The sequence below is a fragment of the Chlorocebus sabaeus genome, chromosome 2, assembly GCF_047675955.1.
Source record: "Chlorocebus sabaeus isolate Y175 chromosome 2, mChlSab1.0.hap1, whole genome shotgun sequence".
Classification (NCBI taxonomy): Eukaryota; Metazoa; Chordata; class Mammalia; order Primates; family Cercopithecidae; genus Chlorocebus; species Chlorocebus sabaeus.
The window spans coordinates 23819587-23837118 of record NC_132905.1 but is presented as its reverse complement, the minus strand read 5'-3'; positions in this window follow the sequence as shown (position 1 = coordinate 23837118).

Genomic DNA, 17532 nt, shown 5'->3' with positions numbered 1-17532 from the left:
TCCAGAAGGCTTTTCTAAAGGGGTTAGGTTAATTGAAGGGAATGAACAGGAAAGAAACAAGCAGCCATGCCACTTAACAAGATGAGGGTGGCTTCCCACCTTCAGCTCATTACACATAGCCTGGGAGCCCCTTCCCAGTTCCCATCACACCTTCCCATCAGGGAGGCCATCTTGAAGCCCTGAAATGCTGCTCTCCTCCAAAGGCATCAAGTCTCCTCAAAGTCTGAAACCAAAGTGGAAGGACTAGGAGGCTCCTTGCCAAAGCTTTCAAGATCACATTTTCTGGCTGAGTATGGCCTCCTCCCCAGACATTTAACACTGGGTGTGCCTCCCTCTTTCAGGGAAGGCTGGGCCCACCCACAGGGACATAGATTTACCAAAAAGGCATAAATGAACAGTGATCAACACTCTGCAGCACAGAACAGAGACACACACAATGGAAGAGTGGGAAACAATTGTTTCCCTAGAGAAGCACCCTATCTATGCAAATAGCTAGGATTGCTATCCTTCTACTTAGGTATTTTTTATTTTCTCTGCAAGAGACAAAAGTGGCAGAAAATGCCTCCAAAGAAAGAAATCCTAAGCCTCAACAAAAAAGATAAAAGGGAAGGAAGGGTGTTGGAATACAAAAGCTGGAAAAAGAGGTTGGCTCTTCAATTTGGTAGTAAACTATATTCATGGCCCTTAAGAGAGGATGGCCTGTCACTGAGAAAGAGGAGACTCTGGGAAGACAGAGGCATGGCAGAAAGATCGTTCCAAAATGTGTGAGAATTTCCTCTAACTTCATTTCCTTCTCCCCCTAGCCAGCCTGCCTCCCAGTATATGCATATATGTATGTATATGTCTGTCTGTCTACACTAAGGCAAGATGAAGGGAGAAAAGCTCTCCTGCCACGGGACTTTACCAGCATTCTCGCATAGCATTCATAATAATAACCCCATCACTCATCAAAGGTGCTCTGCAGGCCAGGCCTCGCCGGGCCTGGGCAACGCTCTGATCCCGCAGCCAGCTCAGGCTATAATTGCAAACACCCTGCCCCCGGGAAGTGTCAGGTTATGTGAAGACACTTGGGCTTTGCTGGTGTCTGTAAAATGCAAGTTCAAGGGGACTTTTTAACATCAGAAGCCAAAATATGAGAGTCAAGAGACAGGTCCCTTGTGCCCTGTAGAAGATCACAGTAGAGATAAGAAGTAGGAGGCAATTGCTCTGAAGGTGGGAAAAATAATTTGAAGGCAGCAGAACAGACACAAGGTAATTACCGCTCAGGCACAGCACAGGCAAAGAGGCCCTTGCTTTTAGGGAAACAGGAAGTGAACAGACCAAGCCAGGAGGAGATGCCAGGCCCTTGTGAGTTGGGTAAAATGTCAGTGTTTACTTCCTGATAGGAGGGCAGGGAGAGAGAGAAAAAGATCCCCAAAATGCCCTCTCAAACTTAACAATTTTGTGAGCCAAGTTAGGTATGGGTTTTTCTCAACTTTTCGATTCAGTTTTGGAAGGACAGTGTGCATGCGTATGTGTGCGTGCGTGTGTGTATGCATGTGTAAGTGTGTGAGTGTATGTGTGTGTGTGTTGTGAGCTGAAAAGGACATGAAAACATGAAGGAAAATGGTACAAGAAGGAGACATCAAAAATGCTACCTTGTATCTGATTCTAACTTTATGACATTCTGGAAAAGGTAAAACTATGGAGAGAGTAAAAACATCAGTAGTTGCCGGGGGTTCAGGGACAGGGAGGGAAGGCTGAATGGGTGAAGCTCAGAGGATTTTTAGAACAGTGAAACTCTTCTGTGTGATACTGTAATGCAGGGTACACGTCATTATACGTTGTTCAAAATCCTAGAATGTACAACACAGAGTGAGCCCTAACATAAAGTATGGGCTTGAATTAATAATGATATATTAATATTGGTTCATCAGGCCAGGCGTAGTGGTTCATGTCTGTGATCCCAGCACTTCAGGAGGCTGAGGTGGGTGGATCATTGAAGTCAGAAGTTTGAGACCAGTCTGGCCAACATGGTGAAACCCTGTCTCTAGTAAAAATACAAAAAGTAACCAGGCATGGTGGTGCACATCTGTAATCCCAGCTACTCAGGAGGCTGAGGCAGAAGAATTGCTTTAACCTGGAAGGCAGAAGTTCCAGTGAGCCAAGATTGGACCACTTCACTCCAGCCTGGGTGACAGAGCAAGACTGTGTCTCCAAAAATTATATACATATATATACACACACACACACACACAAGACTATATATATATTTTATATATATATTATATATATATATGGGCTCATTAATTGGAAAAAAGTACCCTTCTAATGAAGATGTTGATAATGGAGTACTGTGTGTCACAGGGAAAAGGGGGAATATGAGAGTGGTCTTTATTTTCCACTCAAATTTTCTGTAAACTTAAAACTGCTCTATTAAAAATAGTATATTAATTTAAGTAAAAGAGAGAGACAAAAGATGTATGTGCGAATGTGGGATCAAACATTTAAATATCCCCTCACCATCCCAATAAAAAGTTGACAGTTTGGTAATCAGAGGAAAATGCAGTATTGTGGCCCAGAAAACAGCCTCAGAGTAAACATCTAGAAGTACCTGGAATGTAGTTTAATTTCATCAAAATCCAGGAAAACAGTTAAAATCATCCTGCCCCAGCAAAGAGAAAATGAAGGCTCTTCCCCATGCGGCTCTGCAGCCCTGCTTCCTGGACTCTGATGGAGGGCGGCTTTCATGTTACTGTCATTTGTTTGTTTTCATTCCAGTCTGTTGCCCTACTGATACGTTTATAAAATAAAATTGAAATGAGTCACAAGAGAAGAATGACAGTGCACTTGGATATTAAATTCCTGTGAGGTCTTACAAAGGCTTGTTCTCATAAGTAGCACTGCACTGGAGGAGAATCACTCTACTGAAGACCCTGGCACTGTCCGAACCCAACAGTTAGCAAACACAAAGAAATACAGCGAGGGAATGCGGTAAGTATTGCCCAGGAATGTTTCTTGGGGCACCATCTCTTGTCTGAACAATTGTTCTGTTCCCTAGCCTTGCTGTCTTCCGGTATACTCTCCTACAGCCATCAGAGGCATCATTCTAAAACACCAATGTGAACTGTGCCACTTTTTGACCTGACACCAGATAGTTTTTTGGGTATCTCAGGATGACCTGTGCATTGTGTAGTACCTTATTCATACAAACTGGCCCCTACTTGCTTCAGTACTGGGTTACGCAGGGAAAGTCCCAACTGGGTTTCTCAGGCTAAGCAGGAAGACTGGGGTTTGACCCAAGTAATCCCCAAGAATTAGCACCCTAGTCTACTAACATACCAGGTGTGGGCGGGTAAGCTGAATTTAAAACCACTGAGTCAAGAGTAGTCACTTAGCAAATTATCATGGTCGGGTGGGGATGGTGAAAAGCATCTTAGAATGTCCACCAAAAGAATTTCATCTGGGACAAAAGGCATTCCAGGTAGAGGGGCCAGAATGAACAATGGCATGGAAGCAAGGAATAGTGTGGAATATTCAGGAACCCTCAAGACATCCTATGCATTTCAGGTAGGGAAGAGCCTCACAGCTTCTTTTAGTAAAGAGAGTGACAATCATTACTAATTACTGCAGAAATCCTCAAAGTTTACATTTTCTAAGTACCTGGCATGAAGACATCCTCTACTTGCCTCAAATTAGCATATTTGGAATATGCTTTAATTCGAAGAACTTGCCAGAGACTGGGGAAAATCTATAGAAGAAAGAGAAGTCAAATGTTCTGAGTTTTAATGTTCACATCAATCCAGTGATGTGGGCTTTCTCCCATTTTACAGATGAGGAGACTGAGGCTGAGAGAGGACGATGATCTCAGACAGTCACACTGAGTAAGCAGCATAACTGAGTTTCAAACTGAGGTCTATGTGCCACTAAAAGCTATGCATTTTTTACAAGTTCACCACTGTTTATGCACGTAGGTGTGTATGGAAGATGGTTGTTGAGAGGAGAGAGGAGAGTAAAAGGCAAAGAGTGACACATTTTAATCCTGTGTTTTCAAATATACATATATATATTTATAAATTGAACTAGTTAATAAAAATGTATGCATACAGTGTTTATTGTGTCACTAAGTGCTTTGTATATATCGTCCACTTAATTCCTATGGTAACTCAGTAAGCTTGATGTGGCAGATTGTATTATATTTTTGTTCCTAACTATTCACTGTCTTCCCTGTAAAACTATTATGCACTCCTGCCCACTGTTGTATGACTTATGGTGTTGCTCTATAGGCAGAATATACGTTCCTACCCTAATGATCAGATGGGCCATGTGACTTGCTTGGACCCATGGCATGAGAACAGATGTGCTGCTTGGCATGTCTTAAGAGAAACTCTCAGAGGCTTGCAAGTTTCTCAGCTCATAGCCTGGGTCTTGGGATAAGAAATCACATGGAGCAGAGGCATAGCAGTCAACCTGCAGCTGAGTGACAAATGCAAGTCATGAATCAACGAGATCTTGGGGGTGTTTGTTACTGCAGCCAAGCTGATGGACACAAATGAGGTATTTTATAAACGAGGAACTGAAACTGGGGGAGACATCTTTCCCCAACTCATACCACTTGTAAATAGTGTCTTGATTTAGATCCATTTCTATTTGACTTAAAAGTCTGTGCCATTTTAATTAGAATTCAAAACCCTTCTGCAGAGTCTAAATTGTTTCAAGTAGATCACATGAGGTCACTTCCCAGACAGGAAATAAAGACATTGACTCTGGAGTCTCGGCATGTTCCACATTTCCTGTGCCTTCTCCATCCTTCCAAGCCCTGACAGATTTCAGCAGATTCCAGCTCGAAGCATCCATTTTGTTACCTTAATGATTTCTTAAAAGAGAATAAAATCTCTGACCCTACCACCTATTTGAAGCATTCTGTAACAACCTAATAATTGGGCTCTCTCCCCCCAGTTTTCCCCTTAAAGACTTATCCACACTACAGTGAGGGTGAGCTTTTAAAAATGATCTTGACACTCCCTAGCTTAAAACCTTTTGGTGGCTTCTCACTGCTTTCAGAATCAAATCCTAAATGGCCTGTCTCTTTCCAGCCTCCCCTAATACATCTTACAGTGTGCTGTTCCTTGCTTATTATGTGCCAGACATAATAACACCCTTTTAGTCACCAAATGGGCCAAGCTGTTTTTCCCCAGCTCATAGTCTTCCCATGTGGGATTCTTTCTATCTTGATGACCCTTCCCTCTCCTCTCTACAGCCTCAACTCCAATGTCAGAAAGGATACTTCATATAGTGTCTCCCAAATCCTTTTCCATATCCTTCATCTGGGTCACCCAAAAAATGTATTTTTCTGGCCTGTTTAGCATTGGATTTGATCATGTGACTAATTCTGGGCTACCGAAGTGTAAGTGGAAGTGAAGTGTATCCAGCCATCCAGGCTGCACCATCTTCCAGCTCCCTCTTCCCCTGCCTCAGGTCCTGGGCATACCACTTACTTTCATCTCTGTCACGCCACTATCTTTGCTTTACTTATGATATTTGTCACCATCTGGAATTATCTTGTTAATTCATTGGTCCCATATCATTTTCCCTCCACCATGCAGACTTGAAGCTCTAAGAAGGCAGGGCCTTGTCCATCTGTTCAGTTACATCATAGTGGTTACATATAATAGATGCTCAATTAATATTTATGAAATACATAAATATATGAGGAAATAAATGAATAGAGCTCTTGCAAAAATAAGTTAATTTATGTAATTAGTACAGTGCCTGATAAAAAGTAAGCACTCAGCAAATGTATCTAATTATGAAGATGAAGAATTGAAACAAAAGATCTTTCCTTTCATTTCTGTGCTATGGAAAGGAAGGAACAAAGATCAGGTTAGGTCTTGGGACCAAAGGTCTACAAGGGGCAGTCTCAGTCTTGAATATAGAGGTGGCCTGGGAGAACAGTTACTGGGGAGTAGACAGTGAGAGTGGACTCAGATTCGTAAGTCAGAACTTCTTTTCATAAAAGCAACACGATGCTGGAATTATTAGTAAGGATCTGGTATGCCAGGGCCAGGACATCATATACCTTCTGCATCCACATCACAGAGCCTCTTATAAGAATCGTTCCATACGTTTGGTATACATTTATTGGGCTTAGACTGTGTGCAACATTTTGGCTGGATTCTGCAATTTAAAGATAAATAAATTACCACCCTTGCCCGTAACAAACCAGAGTGAGAAACAGACATGGAAACAAATAATTAAAACCAAAATATGACCAGTAGTATGATAGCAGGATGGACAAGAGGATACTGGAGTAGAGAGGAAAAAAAAAAGAGTGCCTCTGTCTGTGGAGTCAGGAAGGCTGCAAGAGGCGACTTCACAGATGGACCTTAAAAACAAGTATAAGTTTCCCAAGAAGACATAGTGGGAAGGGCATTCTAGGAATAGGGAAACAGTATATGTAAAGCATGGATTCATTATAAAGTCTTCGCAAATCTTGGAAAGGGTAGGAAGTTCTGGTGGTTTAAGCATAAGGTAAATACATCTCGCAGGTATTGGAATGTGTGGTTTTGCTTTCTCCATTTGAAAGATATGTGGGAAATAGACACGATAGAGATTATGCACAGGAAAAAATGAATCTATTGGTGAAAAATAAAAGATTTACCGGTTGTTTTTGAATATACTGTTTTGTTGTAGTGTGTGTGTTCATTCAAGCTAATAATAGAGATAATTTCTGGCACCCAAACTCTTTCAGGTTCTTTCTTAAATGTATTGCTCAAGTAATGTTCTACTAGCAAAACTGAAAACTCAAAGTTAGAAAATAATGACCCAGAATACTAAGAGCCTAATAACCACGTGTTCATATTCCCAAGGCTTCAGTTTGACTGACCCATTCCTTTCCCAGGAGACTGAATCAATGAAAACGGGACTTGACTGCATTTTAACTATGGCAGAACACTGCAGGGACCCCTGAAGGATATGTATGGAATACCTGTCCCTGGAGAACATCAACTAGAAATTGATTATGTATAAACCTGCCTGAAAGACGGCTGGCCATTGTCCACTCTTGAAGTTGTAGATTTCCAGGATAAGGAGAATCAGTATACATCTCTAGTTCATGGATTTTTTAATCTTGGATTCAGACATATAGGACCCTCCTTGTCTGCTGTGGGTAGAGTAGGGGATGTCCATGGACAGTGTTTTGGAATCCAGGAGTCACTTGAAATTTTATGCCAAAATTTTTTTAAGTAGACATGTGCATTTTCCAGGGAAAGGGTCCTTTGTTTACTGGACAGTTTGTGTATGATTTAAGTTTGAAGGTTTTCCTAGTTGTTTTCTGTTTATTTGCCAGATCACATTGAATCAACATGTTTCCAACTTATTGTTCTGAAGCCTGGGAACTGAACAAGCCAGACTCTCAGTTCTTGGCAAAGGATAGATCATTTTCCTAGGCAGTCTTTCAGAAAATCCTGCTATTCCTCCTTCCAAAACACATCTCAAATTTGTCATGTGTCTCCATCTCCATCACCAAGCCCCTGGCAACCAAGCCTCCCCGTCATCTCACACCAGAACAAATGCCAAAGACTTCAAATAGGTCTCTTTTATTCACCCTTTCCTTGCTGCATCTGATTTTCACAGAGCATCTTGAATGATGCTTTTTATATGTTACCACCACATTGAAAATTCTCCAGTGGTTTTTCATGTTGCCTTCAATATAATCCAAGTTTCTCAGTATCCAAGAGCCCTAAAACCCTACATGACCAATTCCCTTTGCACTTTTACAACCTCAGGTGATGCCACCTTCCCTTTTGCTCACTAGAATCCAGCTAGGCTGGACTTACTTCTGCTCCTGACCTTGCGCAGCTATTTCTTACCTCCAGGCCCACGTCCATGGAGTTCTACCTTCTGGAATGTTCTTCTCCTTTCTTCACATGATTAGCTCCTTGCCATCACTTACGTAAGTCTCAACTTAAGGATATCTCCTCCATGAATAGATTTTTTTTTTTTTTTTGACAGATTCTCGTTGTGTTGCCTGCCCAGGTTCACTGCAACCTCTGCCTCCCGGGTTCAAGCAATTCTCTGCCTCAGACTCCAGAGTAACTGGGATTACAGGCACAGGCCACCACGCCCAGCTATTTTTTTTTAATTTTTAGTAGAGACAGGGTTATACCATCTTGACCAGGCTGGTCTTGAACTCCTGACCTCATGATCCACCCACCTCGGCCTCCCAAAGTGCTGGGATAACAGGAGTGAGCCACCACACCCGGCCAGATAGATCTTTACTGACCATCCTATCTTGGTAGTTTCTCATCCTTATCACATTTAATTTTTCTAATTATAAAAGCCTATTCATTTATCACAACAGGTTTTTTAGAATGTATTTTATGATTGTTTACTTTTTTATCTGTATTCCCTACTAGATAATAACTTTTCTTCTTCACAGTTATATGTCCAGACCATGCTACAATACCTGCCACACAGGAGGTTGAATGGTTGGATAAATAGGGTAATGGATGAATGAATGAATGAATGAATGAGCAAATGCACAAATGGAGGAATGAAAAAATAAAAAAGAAGGCCTGTAAGCAGTCTTCAGGCTCCATCTTTCTGTATAGAACTAATGCCACCACCCAGGTGTGCTAGGCTGTCAGATATGCTGGGATGGCAGCGGTGGCCAATGGGGATATGAGTTAGAAAGAGTTAAGAAGGGCATGATGAGGACAATTAATGGCTTCTTGTTAGAGGGTGTGGCCTGCAGTCCAAACCACCCTGTTCTCAAGGGTTTGATGTGCCTAAGCTTAATTTGAGGCAACGTCTGTATCTTGGACTGTAGTAAGGGAGGCAGGGGAGGGGAGGAGGATTTTCAGACTGAATATAACACACTAAGGGGCTAAAAGGAAAATTTGGAAGGTCTTCAGGGACATTTTCTTGATCAAGGAAACCTGAGAGTGGTTTTAGATGAGCAAGAGAAGGGTTGGGATGGAGGTGAGAGATGACGATAATCTGATATTCAACCAAGGTTCACAACAAGTGGCTCAGGGTTGGGTGGGACAGAAGGTCAGCTTGTCCTCTAACTCTAGCTAGGCTGACAAACCGTCACACCTCCAGTAACTCCAGTAAAACTCACAAGCATTGCTGCTGTTCATTTCTTACCTTCTTTTTCCCCATTCCTGTCAATGTCTGGCTCAAACCTCCAATCTTATCTGTCTTCCATTCCTGCCCCTACTTGTAAAACTGAAGGTTTCTTGTACTGGATCCCAGGCTGCCTTATATATCCCTAGCCTAGTATGCTCTTATCTTTGGTTCTCCCTCTTGAGATACTTTTTAGGAGGGTTCCTTAACCCAAACTCTGTCCTCTGGAATCAAATAATCTTTGACTTGTGATTCGTACTCTAGTCAGGTCTGCTCAGGTCTGCTCAGGTCTGAGAGGGGGAATTTGAGGGCCAGTTCCTGTTAACTATTACAACTTTGTATTTAGGGAGGTAGTATAACTTACTAGTTAAAATCATGGTCTCTTAACCCATGGGTCATCCTATTAATTCAAATCTCAGCAATTCCGCTTAGGTGCAACTTCAACCAAAGTGACTTCTCCTTTCTGAATCTCAGTTTCCTTATCTATTAAGTGGGTACCAAATAGTCTCTTCCTCCTAGGGTTGCTATAAAGATTAAGTAAGATGATGCAATTGATCTTCCACTTAGCCCCTTGAAATTTTAAAAAGCTTCAGTCAATTTCCAGCTCACATAACCTGCATCAATATGCCTGAATGTATGTTTGTTTGTCTGTTTTAAAATTTTGAGCCATAATTGCAGAAAATCTCATTGCCTCTCTCTCTCTCTCCCTCTCTCTCTCTCCCTCTGTGTGTGTGTGTGCGCGTGTGTGCACATGCAAACACACAGAAAACCAGAAGTGCAAAGGGGTTACATCACTAGGAGCAGGGTCCGATCAGTGACCATGGTACAACTCCCTCACACTTCAGGTGGGATAACTCCAAAGCATGTGTATTGCACAGTATTCCACAACTTCCTCAGAGAAATTAGTTTTAATCATTACTATGATAGCTGGCTTGATACCACACTCATTATTGCTCCTTTCATTTCCTTGTATAATTTCCCCACTTCCACTTCTGCGTTAGACATCCCAAATAAACTATTTGAGCCATAATCTTGGCCTTAGTATCTATTTCATGGAGAACACACCCCAAGACAAAATTCTCAGCATAGTTCCAGGCTCTTTGTAAACCTTCAGTATTCAATGACTGAGCTATTACTATTATGGGAGAAACTTGATCTCATCTCAGCGGGAAAGACCTCGCTCTACGCCACCCAAACACTAACAAAAGGAACATGCTGCCCATCACAGGGAATAATCAGCCTAGGCCTGCCAGCAAATTGCAGTCCTGCCTGCATGGGTCACTAGCCAAGCTGCCTCCTTGTGCTGTGAGCCCAGAAACTACTGAGGGGCACCACCAAAGTGTTCCTTTCTGGCACAACAACCCAGCCTCCAGCGAAGCAGACTGCAAGACTAGAGAATAAGCCTGTCTCTTCAGGTGGGGAGAGAAGCCTCCCTGACCTGCCCAGAACAGGTCTGGCCAGTGATTGCTCCATTGTTCCAGATGCCAATCAAAGGTGAAGCCAGGGCACTTTGTCCAAAAATTGGATTAAGAACCTCAACTGGGCACAAGCAACACCCATAAATCTGTCTGTAGATCTTTTGCCTGTTACCCATTTTGCATCCTCAGAAGTTACTTTCTATAAAATGTATCTCCCATAAAGAGAGTTTCAGGGGATTACCCCCACCAAAGACCTTTCAATTTTGCAGGTAGATTGCCAAATCCACAAACTGATTCCAGCCCAGACGTCCTGGGAGTACATTCTTCACTCCCTTGGCCATCCCTAAGGCTGCTTCCATGTTGAGTACTTACAGACACAGGCACTGCAGAACCACATAAGTTCTAGGCAAACTCCAGTCTCAGGTGTCCTGGATTTCCCTAATGTTAGTGAAAACAGAGCCACAAAACTCTTTGAGGCAACTGGCTGGCTCTGGTCACTCTGAGCATTTTCAGCTCTAAGGGCAAAAACACTTTCACTGAGTAAAGGAAAAGACAGGTACAAAGAAAACTCTTCAATTCCTCTATGATCTAAAGGTATCTCAGCTTTAATTCTGGTAACAAAAAACCTCCTGAAAGCAAAAACCCCTGACACTTTCCTCTCACAGTCAGCTTCCAGATTCTCAACACTCTCTCAGCCACTCCCTAAAGAATGTTCCTTGTCCATTTCTTTGTCTGCGTACAGACTAACAACATACATTAAACTGGGATCATATTTGACTCACACGAATTTGGCATCCACTACATGTCCAGCAAGGTGTTGCTTGAAGTATCACATAGTCACTAGGAGAGTAGGCTCTGGTGTCAGATTATCTTGCTGCAAATCCATGCTGTCTCTTTCTAGCTCTGAAATCGTGGCAAGTTAGTTAAACCTTTCTGATGTAGTTTTAAAACATAATTCCAAATAATGTCCTCTTCTCTTGTTCAGAGGTGGAGATTATATTCCCTTCCCTCAAGTCTAAGTGGACTTGTAACTGCTTGAATCGATAAAATTCAGTAGATGGGACACTATGTGACTTCTTCCAAGGCTCAATTACAAAAGGCCATGCAACTTCTGCCTGGTTCTCTGGGAACACTTACACTTGATGTATTAGTCCATTTTCATACTTCTGTAAAGAAATATCTGAGACTGGGTACTTTATAAATAAAAGAGGTTTAATTGAATCACAGTTTTGCATGGCTGGGGAGGCCTCAGGAAACTTACAATCATGACGGAAGGCAAAGGCGAAGCAGGTGCTTTCTTCACAAGATGGCATGAAAGAGATGGAGGGAGAGCAGGGAAAACTGCCTTATAATACCATCAGATCTCATGAGAACTTACACGGTATAACAGCATGGGGAAGACCACCCCCATGATCCAATCACCTCCCACTGGATCTTTCCCTTGACATGTGGAGATTACAATTTGAGATGAGATTTGGGTGGGGACACAGAGCTAAACTATGACACTTGGAGTCCTGGGCCTGTAAGAAGTGTGACTATCCTGAGACCAGCATGCTGGGGTGGTCATGGGTACGTGCTTCAGCAGCAGCACCAGCTGAGCTAGTCCTTCAGCCATGCCAGTCCAGACATCAAGCACAGGAGTAAAGAAGTGTCTTAGAAATGGTTTCCAACCCAACCGTTCAGGTTATCCCAGCCATTCATGCAATTCCAGCCAAGGCACCAGACATCATACCAGGGGAAAACTGTCCTTCTGTGCCCTTCCCAAGTTCCTGATTCTCCAAATCCATGAGCTTTCTAAAATGGATGTTTTATGCTATTAATTTGTGTGATTGTTTGTTACACAGCCATAGCCAACTCGAACACTCTCTAAGTCTCAGTTTCTCTATCTGTGAAATGGTGCCAGGAATGGTGTCTGCCCTACAGTGTTTTTTTAAGGAATAAATAATTACTGTGCATGCAGTACACCATAATCACTCAGATTCTGGTGATTATTGCTATCATCACCTTCATTTCATTTAATTGAAAAACATATGAGTTAAATCTTTTTGATGAAAATCTCCTAGTTAATTGTCGTGCAAACTGTCTCTTCCAATTAGATGAACAAAAGATATCGATGAAAAAGATGAGCCCAACTTTTAACTAAAAGTAATATGTCTATAAGGTATCAGAATGTCATCAGTTCTTTAAAAGATGCAAACACAGGTTTGGTAAGTGTTTCTGTGGTGGGAGGGGGTGGTATCTATGTGCATCTGTGACTTCATGTTTGCTTTACATTCTTCTGCATGCATGTGTTTGCCAAATAATTGACAGAGGCACTACAAGGGGCAAAGGGATCATGTGTATGTACACATGCCTGCACTCACAGCTTCTGCAGTATGTGAAGTACCCAAAGTGGTAACTGACACTCCCATTAGTCGGCTTCGTCTTTCCCTTGCAAGCCTAAATGCTTTTATTTTCTCATCCACAGATCGATATGGCTGGCAGGTAAGCATCTGTCTGCCACGTCAGGACAGTGAGACCCTTGCAGGTCAGATGACCTTAGCCCCTCCTGCGGGTCCTCAAGCCCAGCCACGCTGAGCAGGTGTCTGAGAAGTGGGCCAGACCACACTTGAGCATCGAGCCATCAGTGTACAAAATCAGATCTGATCGGCCTGCGGAAGATAAATGAGCTGGAGTCCCCCCAGCCCCAGATTTGGTCATCTCTTTATGAGCTCTGAAGGGCCTATTAGCAGATCTGATGAGTGCTGGGGGAGATGAAGTCGGCCTCGAACAACGTTAGCTGGCAGAATCAAATCATTCCCAATCCCCCTAGGGAGAAGGAGACGGGCTGGCTTTCATAGGCAGCGTCCTCTCGTCTCCATTGCCTATAAGGTTTATATGAACACTCAGTTGGGGGAAGAAAAAACGCTAAGCACTTTTTTTTTTCCAGTAGAATTGACTAAGAATTTCCTCATATATCTAATAGCTTCTCCTCAGGCAATTTGATGTCCCCGCTTAGACAGGTGCTCTCTCATTTTCCCTCTCAGAGTCTCAGCTTAGGAGGGAGCTGTACCACTCAGAAGGGCCAGCTGAAGCCAGCTCCCTTGTCACCCTCTCTGAGGCCTGCATCCCGCTCAGCTAGAAACTGGGCCAGCCTTCAGGGCACCGAGTGGAGCATCTTCTGTGAGGCCGGGCAGCTTGGTGGGAGACACAGGGCAGGGGATCAGAAGTTCAGCTCTTGGTAGCCGGATGACAGCGGGCAATTAATACTATGGAGCCATAGTGAACTCCTCTGTCAAATGAGACGGCAGATTTTGTCTGGACATGGCAGTGTGAGGATGAAATGGGATCACAGGTATCCAACTGATGAGATGCTCATTCAAGGACTCTTTCCTGTCTCTCATTCAGCATTAACAGGCAGTCTGCCTTTCCAGGCCCAAGAAAGGGGTATCTGGAAGAGGCAAATAGCAACCCCAGGGGTTTCAACAGCTGATTAGAAACATGAAAAGGAAGATAATTAAATCTAGGGCAGACTTTGGAGAGAAGGAAACATCTTCCTGAAGAAAAGGAAACTGCAAGCTAATAAATATTTTGTTCCTTACCCCCTCATCTCGGATAACATGAAATAGACCAAAGAAGATTTAAGTGTGAATCTTGACTTAATAGCTGTGTGTCCTTGGCCTGGTCACTTACCGTCTTGGATTCTCAGTTTCTACATCTGTAAAATAGGAACAATCAGGCTATTTATCTTGTAAGGAAAGTATGCAAATTGCCTAAAAGTGTACTTGACACCTAGGATCTGGTTCGCCCCAAGTATTAGTTACCTTCTCCCTTCTTTTCTTATTTGTTTGCACAACTTGCAACTGTTTGCCTACCTGTCTTGCCTCACAGTTCTCTGTCTCTGTCCCTGTGAACCCTTACTTTATCCTTCATCTGTGGTAAGGCTACTCATCTCTGGCTGCCTTCTTGCTCAATACTTTTTCTTCTCTCTATGGCAGGCAGCTGTCGTAATCCTCCTCAATTTTTTTTTTCTTTTTTTTTTTTTTGAGATGGAGTCTCACTCTGTCACCCAGGCTGGGGTGCAGTGGTGCAATCTCAGCTTACTGCAACCTCTGCCTCCTGAGTTCAAGTGATTCTCCTGCCTCAGCCCCCCAAGTAACTGGGATTACACATGCACAGCACCATGCCAGGCCAATTTTTTTTTTTTTTTTTTTTAAGTAGAGACAGGATTTCACCATGTTGGCCAGGCTAGTCTTGAACTCCTGACCTCTAATGATTTGCCTGCCTCGGCCTCCCAAAGTGCTGGGATTACAGACATGAGCCACCTCTTCACATTGTTGTAATTTTTGTCTGTCTGACCACGTTACATGACTGCAAGCTCCCTGAAGTTGGGGGCTGTCTGTTACTGATTAATAACATTTTAATAAAAGTTTTAAACATTTGCTTTTTAAATAAATTGAGAGACCCTTGCACACTAAATAGAGTGCCAAGGTGTACAACTGAGGAGAGAGAATGGGACAAAAAAAAAAGCTACCCCCTGAGGACCTAAAACCTTCCTTTGTGGGAGACAAAAAACAAAGCCGAAATGTGAGTAAATTATAAGATAATTAACGTCTGTAACGTGTCCTTACAAGGACAGAAACCAATAGGCTGAGATGAGAGAAACTGGAGGAAGTCACTTTAGGCATGACCAGCTTTCAAAAGAGGCTCCATTCATGGAGGCCACTGCATAAGACAAATGGATGGCATGAGGAATGAAGATGAACTATCTTTCCTGAAAGTCAGGAGAAGAGAATTTCTTCAGGTAGAGGGAATAGCACACACAAAGATCCTGAGGCAGGGAAGAGCTTAGTGGGTTTTTGAACTGAAAAGAAGTTTCTGCATCAGAGGGAAGCAAATGGCAGGAAGAGCCGCATCTGGTAAACACAAGGAATGAGACAAGGGGTAGGTCACAGAGCTCAGCAGGACAAAATCAGGTGTTTAGATTAGGTGCCAGCAAACGGTGGCTCTCTGTTTTTATAAATAGTGCCTATTTTTGTAAATAGTGTTTTATTAGAACACGGCGACACCCATTCATAGACACATTGTCTATGGCTGCTTTCAAGGTACCATGGCAGAGCTAAATAGTTGCTACAGACACCTCATGGCCCACAAAACCTAAACTATGTTCTATCTGACCCTTTACAAAAAAAAGTTTGCTGGCCCCTGGTTTAGATTATGCAACAAGAAGTCAGTTTGAAGGGCTTTTAACTGAGGAGAGATGTGATCCGATTAGACACTCAGAACAGTGCCTGGCACACAGCAGATTCTCAATGTGTTCCTTGAATGAATGAGTGGATGCTTAGATGAATAACGCTTCATTATCCACAACCATATAATATTATTCCCTCTGTTAGCACAAATAATCGGAGGGTTTACAGGACTGAGTGGGAGCCTCCCATCCATCCAGGCAGACTACGTTTTCCACAGTGCTAACAGCTGACGGATACTTAGAAAATTGAATGTTTTATGCAGCTTCAGATTGGAAATAGCAGTGTGGTTTTCACCACAGGGAACCCTCTTAATGTAAATCCAACCCAATTACACACACACAGGCAGGCGCCGAATTTGCAGCAAGACTGAGTTTTGCCCAGCAGCAAATGAAGCACAGCTCCAGGGAGGAAAGGGAGGACTGACAGTGAGGGTGTGGGAGCTGCAGAAGGCACCTCAACCCTAAGGGCCACTGCTGTGTGTGACTCATGTGTGGAGGGTTCTGGGTAGCTTACAGAGCCTGAAAGAAAAAGGATGAAGTGGCTTATGCAAATGTACAGCAAGCTGCATTCTGCAATTGCAAAATCATGAATAGGGGAAATTGCTGGAAAATCAAAAACTAACTTTTGCCCCCAGAAGATCCTTCCTCTGACCAGTTACAGAGATGACCAAAGCCTTACAGAAAGTTAGAGACTGAGCTTTTAAAATAACAACTAATCACAATGAGCTTTGTGAGATACGTGCAAGATTAGATATATGAAATAATGAGGTGGAGAGATCAAACACAAGAATTGGTTAAATTAAACATCTGCTTTGGGCCATGCATGGTGACTCACACCTGTAATCCTAGCATTTTGGGAGGCCGAGGCGGGCAGATCATAAGGCCAGGAGATCGAGACCATCCTGACCAACACGGTGAAACCCTGTCTCTACTAAAATACAAAAAAAATTAGCCAGGCGTGGTGGCGTGTACCTGTAGTCCCAGCTACTTGGGAGGCTGAGGCAGGAGAATCGCTTCAACCCGGGAGGTGGAGATTGCAGTGAGCCGAGATTGCACCACTGCACTCCAGCCTGGGCAACAGAGCAAGACGTTATCTCAATTAAAAAAAAAAAAATCTGCTTTGTGGTCAGGGTCCCATATCACTACCAACCAACCGTGTAGCTACCCTATCGGGGTAATGCCTCTGAGCACTGGAGGGTCCTCCATTTAACACTCCCTCCCACAATATAGACATGCGGGCATTTGCCACCATTTGCTAGGTATTCAGAGCTCCCCTGAAGTCTAAAATCAAGATGTGGACAGGACCATGTTTTCACTCAAGGCTCTCAAGAAAGATCCTTCCTTGTCTTTTCTAGTTTCTTTTTTTTTTTTTTAATTTTTACTTCTAATTTTTGTAGGTATTGAGTAGGTCTATATATTTACGGGGTGTATGAGATGTTTTGGCACAGGCATGCAATGCATAATAATCACATCATGAGAAATGGAGTATCTATCACCTCAAACGTTTATCCTTTGTGTTACAAACAATTCAATTATACTCTTTCACTTACTTTAAAATGTACAAGTAACTTGTTAGTGTCTAAGTCACCCTGTTGTGCTATCAGATAGTAGATCTTATTTATTCTAACTATATTTTTGTACCCATTCTTTCCCTAGTTTCTAATAGTGGCAGCAATCCTTGGTACTCCTTAGTTTGCAGTCACATCACTCCAATCTCTGTCTCCATCGTCATACGTTCTTCTCCCTGCAGATCTCTGTGTCCAAATCACCTCTTCT